This window comes from Anopheles arabiensis (genome assembly GCF_016920715.1).
Source record: "Anopheles arabiensis isolate DONGOLA chromosome X unlocalized genomic scaffold, AaraD3 X_pericentromeric_contig0015, whole genome shotgun sequence".
In the NCBI taxonomy this organism is placed as follows: Eukaryota; Metazoa; Arthropoda; class Insecta; order Diptera; family Culicidae; genus Anopheles; species Anopheles arabiensis.
The window spans coordinates 60001-70000 of record NW_024412093.1 but is presented as its reverse complement, the minus strand read 5'-3'; positions in this window follow the sequence as shown (position 1 = coordinate 70000).

The following is a 10000-nucleotide window of genomic DNA, read 5'->3' as shown; positions in this document are numbered from 1 at the left end:
CTTGCAGTATTAAATGCGTTGCGGACATCCAGCGCAACCACCATCAGGCAACGTTTGTCGCGGCTGTTGGTGCGACCAAACGCGCTGGCCGTCTTGCCTGCGTCCACCAAGCTTTGGATGGCACTGATGGTGGATCGTCCACGACGAAAGCCGTACTGCGCGTCCGAAAGCTGCGGTGAATCCGGGTCCTCGAGGTGTCTGTTCAGGCGATTGAGGATAAGCCGCTCCAGCACTTTGCCTAGTGCGTCCAGCATGCATAGTGGCCTGTAGGAGCTGCTTTCTCCGAGGGCTTTACCTGGCTTGGGCAGCAGTACTAAGCGCTGCCGTTTCCACTGTTGCGGAAACGTACCAGTGTTGAGGCAGTCCTGGTACACACGGCAGAGAACCCCGGGTACTTCTCAATCGCGACCTTCACCGCAGCATTGGGGATCCCATCCAGTCCTGGCGCCTTCCTTAAAGCCATATGAGCCGCGATCTCCTGCAGCTCTTCGGGGTCACACGTTCTAAATTGGACGCTCCCGAATCGACATCGCCGGTTTCCGGCCAAGAGACCGGTGGTGGGTGGGGAACAGATCGGAAACGATCCGTCCCAGCTCGACCGGGTCTGTCTCAGGCGGTACACGACTGCCGCGCAGATGAGACAGAACAACCTGATACCCCATTCCAAACTCGTTCTCCTCGGCGATGTCGATAAGCTTAGCAAACTCTGCGCGTTTGCTAGCTTTAATGGCTTTCTCCAATCTGGTCTTCGCAGTCCGGTGCTCAGCTGCGGCGAGACTCCTCTCCTGCAGATCGGCGGTTAGGCGCATCCGTTCACGGGCCGCAATGCACTCATTCCGCAGCTCTTCAATTACCGGTGACCACCAAAAGACGTCGCGATGTTGATGCTGCAACACGTTGGGGGCCCGCTGCATGGTAATGTCGCACGCGTCGACCATTGCGTCGACTAAGCCAGCATGGGTCGTCGCCTGTTCCACAAAGTTCACGTCCTCGAGAGCAGAACGGAAACTCTCTTCATGGAACTGCGTGGTAATCCATCGCCTACCAGCGCAGATAACGCGTTGCCGGCCGGCTGACGGACCACCATTCGACGACCCGCGGGACTGTTGTTCTGCTTCCCCAACGGTGTATGTCACCAGTTGGTGATCGGACCGGGCAAACTCGTGCACCTCCCACGTTTCTGGCCGAGCGATGGACTGAGTGGCGAAGCAGACGTCAATGACGCTGCTGGTGGCCGCTCCTCTGCCAATGAACGTGGGTTGATTCCCGGAGTTGACCACTTGTAGTTGGACACTCTGCACTAGCTGCAGCAGATCTTCACCTCTCTGGCTGTTCCTGGCACTACCCCACTCCGTGTGCCAGGCGTTAAAATCGCCGGCGATGACGACGTGGGAGTGGGATGATGCCTCCAGCTGAACAGCAGCCAGAAAGCCTTCATAGTCCTCCTCTGGGCGTCTGGGTCGAGCGTAGCAGCTAATGAAGACGATGCCACCAATCTGTGCAGCTACAACTCCAGGCACAGGACTGCGCCACACCCGCTGGATTGGGTAAGAGCTTGTAGCCACAACTGCTACCGATTTGGCGGCATCGTACGCCCAACGCCCGTTGTTCGCCGGTGGTCGGTAGATGTCCGACAGGAGCAGGACGTCAGCACGGTGTTCACGCGCTGCTTGGAGCGCCAAGTCCTGCCCTGCCTGACAGTGATCCACATTGATTTGCGCAACTTTCAGATTGAAGGCGAAGCCGGATGTTCGCAGCTCATGTGCCCAATGCGATGAGGTCCACCGCAGGCCGCGCACTTGACGTCGCTGGAGCAGTCCCGGCTTTGTGACCTTCACTGCCACACCGGATGCAGAGTTGCTGACGGTCTGTCGGGGAACGGCATGCGTGAGCAAGGTGGCCGCGCTCCAGGCATCGATAGCAGCGTTGGCGCTCAGGTGCTGCCTTTTCGACGCCTCTGACTTTGCTGATGCAGCCACACAGTCGGAGCTTCGAACCCTCGAGGGCAGCGGCAGCCTTAGCGGGTAGGCGGACTCGAGCTCGCTGGGTGCCATCTTGCAGCTCCCACGCGCTCACTCGGGCGATTTCAATCGGCTCCTGGAACTCTCCCTCAATGGCCTTTTGATGTCCTCTACTGTTGCCAGAGGATCGATGTTCGTTATCAGGACATCGGCCATGTCGGTGATCACCCGGGCTAGTCCGGCGTCACCAACAATCTCCTGAACTTCTGCACGGACCAGGCTGGCGTTGGCCGAATTGCTTAACTCCATTCGGAGGTTTGCGGCGTGGCTGTGCTTGCCCATTTTAAGGTGGTCTGCAAGGCCCTTGTGCGGGTCTTGTTTAACCGCATCCCGAACTTTCCGGTACAACGTGTACCAGGAGTGTCCGGCACTCGGGACCACTCTCTATCTTGTCCGGCCTTGGCCAGACCTTTTGCTGCTGCCGCTGCTGCTGTTGATGCGCCTGCTGCCGGAGTTGCGGCGGAACATACCGCTCACCCTGATGTTGCTGCTGACGCTGCTGCTGCTGTTGCTGCTGCTGACGCTGCTGCTGTCTACGCTGGTGCTGCTGCTGCTGTTGCTGCTGTGAGCCAGCGACCACCTGTTGCTGCTGCTGCTGCTGCTGCTGCTGCTGCTGCTGCTGCTGTTGCTGTTGCTGCTGCTGCTGGGAACGTGGCTTACCCGTAGCTTTTCCGCGATATCTACGCCGCACGACCTCACTAAAGGTGAGTTCCGGCACAACGTCTACGCGGACGGCTGTCGATGCCTCGCTGCGCGGCGGCATGACTGCGCGCGACGTCGACGCGCGGGGCTGCTCCTGCTCGTGCTGGTTCCGCTGCTGCTGTTGTTGTTGCTGCAGCTGCGGCGCAGAGGGTCGGCGCGGCAACGGAGTCGGAGGTTGGCGCGGACTAGCTGACGGTTGTCCGCCGGCAACCTTTGCTGCCAGAAGAGAGTTGAGCACGTCTCGGTCGCGCTGATGTGCGGCGGCGAGCTTCTCCATCTGTGCCTCCAACTTCTCCTCGTCGTTTTTTTGCCTCCTTCCTCTTGTAGCAGTTGGCACATGCCAGTTATCTGCTCGGAGAGGCGAGCATTTTGCTCCTTCATTTCTGCATTCTGCTCCTCTAGTCGTTGGATTGTTGCCTTAAGCAACTCGAGCTCCGGTGTGGCCGTGGCGGCCTTGGATGCCACGGCGGGCTTGTTGTTGCCTGTGACACTGACCCTAGGCAGCGCCACTCGAGGCTCGGTCACAAACAGCTTCGAGCCAGATGCCAAGCTGCTACGGCAGTCCACAGAGACTGACCTCGCACTCGCGCGCGTTGACATCCTGGATGATGCCATCATCTTTGCCGACTTTCAGGTTGGTGGGTTAAATAACCCTGGGGTCGATGTGACCCCGGGGGTCGGTTGACCCCGGGGGTCGAGATGACCCCAAGTATGCAGCGCCGTCTAGCTGGTGTTCTGCCGCTCAATCGCTGCTGTAGAATCCTTCTTCCACGCTGGTTTTTCCACTATGGTCCGACTTGCGACCCCCCTGGTGGGCTGGGGGGGAGGGGTGGCGGGTGGCGAAAAATTACGAGAGGGTGCGTCGCTCACGTGGGGAATGGATCCGCACCAATCCCGAATTTTTCCGGCACTTTTAGGGATTTTTCGAAAAATTCGAGCAGTTTTCGAGTTGCTCGAACTACTCGAATCGAGCAGATCTGAGCTGCCGTGGGCACTACACTTCTTCTCCGAATTTTCTGCGCACTTTTTGTAAACTCGAGCACTTTTCGAGCAGTAACGGACTTTTCAAATTTTTGCCCCTTGGGAACTGCTCCCCGGACAAAATTTGTCCCTTGGGTATTATAGAACTGTCACCAAGAAACGTCAAAAATTTTTTTCACGATTTTCACAAATTTTTTGATGCAATCTTATTGTACGCATAAAACAAGCACAACGGTGAAAACCGCACACGAATCCGAGCAAAACTCGCGGAGTTATTCGCGATTTGCTATTTATTTCGATTTTTTCGAAAGCACGTGCTCCGGCGGTAGCACCCCGACACTTTTTATTTTCTCGTTTTTCACCGATTTTCGTTCTGTTTTTTTAAATTCACGTTCAGCGTCACTACGCGCACCTTTAAAATCACATCCGGCACGAATCCGTGCGTTTTTCACTGAGTTATTCACATTCAAAGTTCCCCATACAAATTGTATGGGGATGTAAACACACACTTTTATGCACTTTAAACTTCTCAAAACGTCTCGAAAACACTTTTAAACGCTTTAGAAGCGTCGAATTATCCAGAATCGAGTGTTTCCGGCGCCAAAATCACACAGTTTTGCGCATTTTTTCCACACCCGGAAATTTGGTACTACCGGGGGGGGGGCAAATGTACACAGAACAACACGAATTTTTTAAAGCGCAAAAAATCACAGAAATTCGACCAAATAACACTATCTATAGGTAAATTGGGTGCTCTGAACACGATTTTGAGGGTTTCAGAGCGATCCGAGGCCGTTTTACACACTTTTTTTGCACACTTTGTCGGAGCGTGTTTACATACGTCTGTACCCGACGGCTACTCGATGAACACTACAGGGATAACTGGCTTGTGGCCGCCAAGCGTTCATAGCGACGTGGCTTTTTGATCCTTCGATGTCGGCTCTTCCTATCATTGTGAAGCAAAATTCACCAAGCGTAGGATTGTTCACCCTTTCAAGGAACGTGAGCTGGGTTTAGACCGTCGTGAGACAGGTTAGTTTTACCCTACTGGTGTGTGCTTATAGTCGCTATCTTAACGGAATTCCTGTGCAGTACGAGAGGAACCACAGGTACGGACCACTGGCTCAATACTAGTCCGACCGGACTTTGGTATGACGCTACGTCCGCTGGATTATGCCTGAACGCCTCTAAGGTCGTAGCCAATCCGAGCTGATAGCGCTTCTCAAACCCATTAGGTGTTCGGAAGCTAGCGGGCCTAACAACCCTCTGAGATCCGTTGGAGTCTGCGTCTGCAGCCCGGCGTCTCATCCCGCTATACCTAGGCCGCAATGAGTGGAGTTCGCTGCACGTGTTAGTACCGTAACTGGGAACGCCGTTGGCTTGAGCTCTGCCCAACGTGGATATACCTAGTTTCGACACCTATCAACCGCCCGCAAACGACGGGACTTCAGGCTGGGAGCTGCGAGTTGTAGAGATGCGTTCGCATCGATCCTCTCAGGCGACCCATGCTTGGTGGTTTGTCCGTGTGCCCCTTCCTCGATGTGCGCAAGCTCGTCTTGGTCTGGGGACCACGTCGACACAGGGGGATACTCTTGTGAGAGCATGAGTGTACTAAGTTGAGTGTAGCAAGGGAACGCGTGCCCCTTCCTCGTTGGCGTAACTAACCATCTTGGTCTGGGGACCGTGGTACCGTGCTCTGGTGAAGCTTGGTGCGTGCTCCTTCCTTGTCAGACGAGTGACTTGACCTGGTCTGGAGACCGTTCCTTTATACTAGTGGACAAGAGTTGGCTACTTCCGTGTCAGACGAGTGACTTGACATAGGATGGAGAAGGACACTTAACACTAATGAGCTTGTCGGCGTGCCTCGTTCTCGACTTGATTGTCTTGATGTGAGGACCGTGCGGACCACACCAGTAAGCTTACACATGCTCGTTACAAGTTGTATAAGTTGACCCGTTTGGCCCGGTTGCCTTGCACATGATGGTGTTGACCATGTTCGGTTAACAGGTCGTGTGTCGAGGTGGTCGGCCTTGGTAGTAGGATGTCTTGTGCATGTGACGTGTTGACCTGGTTTGGTCGGTGTGTCGTCGTGTACGAGATGACCTACTTACCCGTCAGTTTTCCAAGTTGTATCATGTGTTGACTTAGTTGACGTGTCATGTGCTTGGATGATTAGCGTACGGGTCATGTATGGTGCGCTTGCTTCAGTTGAAGGGATGTACTAGTACAGTTGTATTAATTGTTTATTTCACGATCTGGTCTTTTGGCTGGATCGTGAAAAAAACGCTAAGTCCCAAATCCTGAACTCGAGAAGAAAGCGCCAATGACAACGTTTTTGACTGGAGCTCCCTAGCATTCGGCTCTTTTCTACTTTGAAGGGATGCACTGTTGTATGAATTGTTTATTCACGAACTGGTCGTTTGATTGGATCGTGAAAAAAATCGCTAAGTCCCAAATCCCGAACTCGACAGGAAAGCGCTGATTGCAAACATTTTGACTGGAAGTCCCTTGAAAATGGCGTTTTCGTTATTGGCATTATGTGGCACGTTTATTGTGGCTAGAACATTAATTATTCACCAAATGGCACCAAAGCTTGGCAAAAGTCGCGAAACACTCCTATCTCGACGCACCAGCAATCGCAACTTGATGCAAAATAAATTGCACAAGCTAATGATACTTGTACCATGCACAGCACACCGTACCAAAATATACCCCTGAAAGTGTGCAATTTGGTGCTACCCTAGGAATATGTATGGGGAAGCCTAGCTACGTGTGTCGCACGTTCCAAGTTGCATGGACGTCGAACAGAGGCATGCAAAAGCACCTATCTAGGGAATTACTCTACGTTCTAGTAGCAAGTGCGATTTTCCGGTCCAGCACGGCAGTACGCCTGCACGCATACACTCCATGTACCAAAAATGTACCAACCTAGGCGTTGCTCAGTAGCTTTTGGCGGCACATAGAAAAAGTATTCGAGTTCAGATTTTTGGAACTTAGCGTATTTTTTAAAACTAACAACGAAAATTAAATTATAAATCGGTAAACGGCTAGGAGTTGCTCAGCAGCTTTTTGCGCAACGTGGCAAAAGTATTCGAGTTCAGATTTCTGGGACGTAGCGTATTTTTCAATCATAATAAACCGAATCAAACATAACAATGATGAAACTTACACCATGTCCCAAGGTTGTGCACAAAACGTAACGATAAAGTGCTGGCGAAGTTAGAGGTGCACCAAAATTGTGTACCGATCAGGGAAAGTACTCTACGTTCCTATGATTTGGGTGAAAAGTGTTGATTAACTGCTGGTTAGAATAGACAGTTGCTTATCATACACATCGCAAACGAACACCCCTTAGTGAGCATTAGCAAAAGTCAATGGCACAAAGCAATTGCAATACAAACTGATCAAGTACATTAAAGAACGCTAAGTACCAGGACTTCTTTCCAAGAATGGTGTCCGCGACGGAGGGCAAGCGTCCTTCCCAGGTTTTCCTAGTAAACCTTGTATGGTAAACATACCCAAGCGTGTCTGTAAGCACGCAACGAAAGTCACGAACGGGCACATACCTAGGAATGTACTCTACGTACTTGGACTTTTGTCCAAGAATGGTGTCCGCGACGGTCGGGCACTGCGACGCAATAACCAAATCCTAGGATTGTAACTTTAGTGTGCACAAACATAAACATTAACGCGTTCGCTCGGGCTGCGCCGTCCGTGTTGAACACAAATGTGGGTGATTATATGCGTGGAGGGACAAAACATACGAGGAGGAGACAGTTTTCTGCACGATGTGCACAGAGCTCATTTCGTCGTCCCGGGCGAATGGAAAACACAAACATCGCGAGTATCGTTCTAGGTTTCTGTCTATAAAAGGGCAGGCCAAAAGGTGACCGGTTGAGATAAGCGTTTTAAGCATACAAACACTTTATTGGAACTTTTGATACAAAACAAGGTACGTACATGTAGGTTGTACCAACATGGACATCTATGAATCGCGTACGCTCGGGCTGCGCCTCCGTCTTGTACTTTCCCTGATCGGTACACAGTTTTGGTGCACTGCTATTCCGACCGGCAACTTGTACCAACATATACATCCATGAACGCGTAAGTAGTGTACTTTCCCGATCGGTACACACCGTTGGTGCACGGCATAAGAAAAGAGCTAAAATGGTCAAACTCAATCCATTTCAACAATAGATAGTCGATAGTAGCTGTGCCGATGAAGTAGGGCACGATGCAAGTTAATGTTGTTTAATGAATAACATGTCCGCCATACATTTCAGCACAAAATTGCTCGGTCAGACCTACAAAGTGCTATATCTCGAATACGAGGCGTCGGACTGGGGGTTGTAGAACAATTTTAAGTTCGTCTAATGATTCTACATCCGATTCTGGATAGCGGTTTTTGACCACTTTTCAATATTTTGTGACACCCCGAACCTAGGGCAGCTCCCTAGCTTTTTTCAAAAATGTGCACCGAACGGGCCGGAGAGCTCGTGTGGCTCAAAACATGTTTTTCGCCAAAACACCTCAAAACGTGTAAGGAACGCACCCTAGATGATGAAAAGTGCAATCAGAATGTCAATCGACAACTTTGTTGGGGGTACCATTTTTACTCTACGGGCCAGTAGCTTAGGCGCGCCAACAGCGCTTTCCTTTCGGGTTCCCATTTTTGCCCTCCTGGGATTATGATCATTTGTTCATTGCCTACTATAGGAGGGTACCTTGCTACGAGGTCAAACATGAAGATTGCACCAAATCGTAGTTTTTACCTCTATTTAGTCGTAGGAGCATGGTTTGCAGTGGCAGTGGGTCATTAAGCCCCCGTTTGGGTCATACGTCCCTCCGCGATAAAAAATCGTCGCATGCCCATAGTCCGAACTAATGAAGCAAAAGTGGTGTCTGGTGGGCTCTGCCGATGATTTTAACCTATGATTTTGAGCTTCCACCCCATCAAAACGTTCCCTGAGCAGTACATCACGGGTCTACGGACCCAAAGACTTCGTCGTGATGGTTTCTAGTAAAAAGTTGTAACAGCTAAGGGTTTTGAATACGCGTATATTAACCATTGCTTGAAACTAAGCTTCGTTGTCTTTAAACTCTGCAAGACCAATCGAACTTCTTAGGGAAACCCGAAGGATTCACGCTAAGCTCGATGAGCTATTATGGGTAGTGGTGCATGATCTGGTGTTCCTTGGATCTAATCCAATGAATAAATTTATGAGGGTATATATGGTGCAGGGCACAAAGCGTGATGAAACCGGGTCTCCCTACCAAATGTGGCATATTTTTTCCCTGAGAGCGAAGCTCAGACCCACGTAGGGGAGAGCGAAGTGGAACTTAAATGTTCTTATGCAGCAAATGTTCGCCATGCGGATAAACAAGTTGGAATAGTTCAATGTAGTGTAATGCAAACACGAATCGCAATAACGATACGGGACCCAGAAGCAATTCTGCGGATCCCTCGGGGAGTGGTGAGTTGATATAAATTAGAGGTGAAAGTCCGTTGTTCAAGCTCCGGCTCGGCAGCCGATACGAGGTTCCTGTTGGGTTTTGTACATCGCGCAGAGGCGCCGTTCGGTTCTAGCAATGATTCCCGCCACCATGTTCCATGCGTGCAGAGATCCGTTAGAGCTCGTTCAATGTGTCCCGCCGTGATTACGAAAAGTCCAACAGTTGACCAAGTTGGGGTGCGTCAAGTAAACGCGCAGAGATGCCGTTCGGTTTAGAGCAATGTCTCCCGTATCACGTTGGAGTTCTTCCACTAGTGCAGAGAGATCGCTGAACCGTTCAATGTGTCCCGTCGTGGTGTGCTTGTACCGAACACTTAGGATACACCATGCTTTGTTGGTTTGGGATAGGAGTGGTCGCGCAACTGCCTCCACGCCGCAAAGTGCCAGTTCGGATTGAAGGTCAACTTTAGCCGTTCAATGCATCAGTCGGTGGGTGTTCAGATGGCATCACAACTTCCCTAGGTGCTTAAGTTGGTTGGGTTGTAAAACATGTGCACATGCGCAGAGTATCGTGCGTACTAGCAAAGTCTCCCGTCACGGTGGTTATGAATGAGTTCCATTCAGTGCAGAGAGATCGTTAGTGCGTGCAATGTGTACCAGTCGATGTGTCGTACCGGAATACAACCCCGCTTAGAGGCCCGTCGCTCGAAGAGGACAAGCAAGAGTGCGCAGAGTGCCGTACTGGCCTAGCAATGTCTCCAGACAGACGTAGGAACACCCGACGCAGTGCAGAGAGTAGATCCGCTAGCCGTGCAATGCATCCGACGTTGTCTGCTTGTGCAG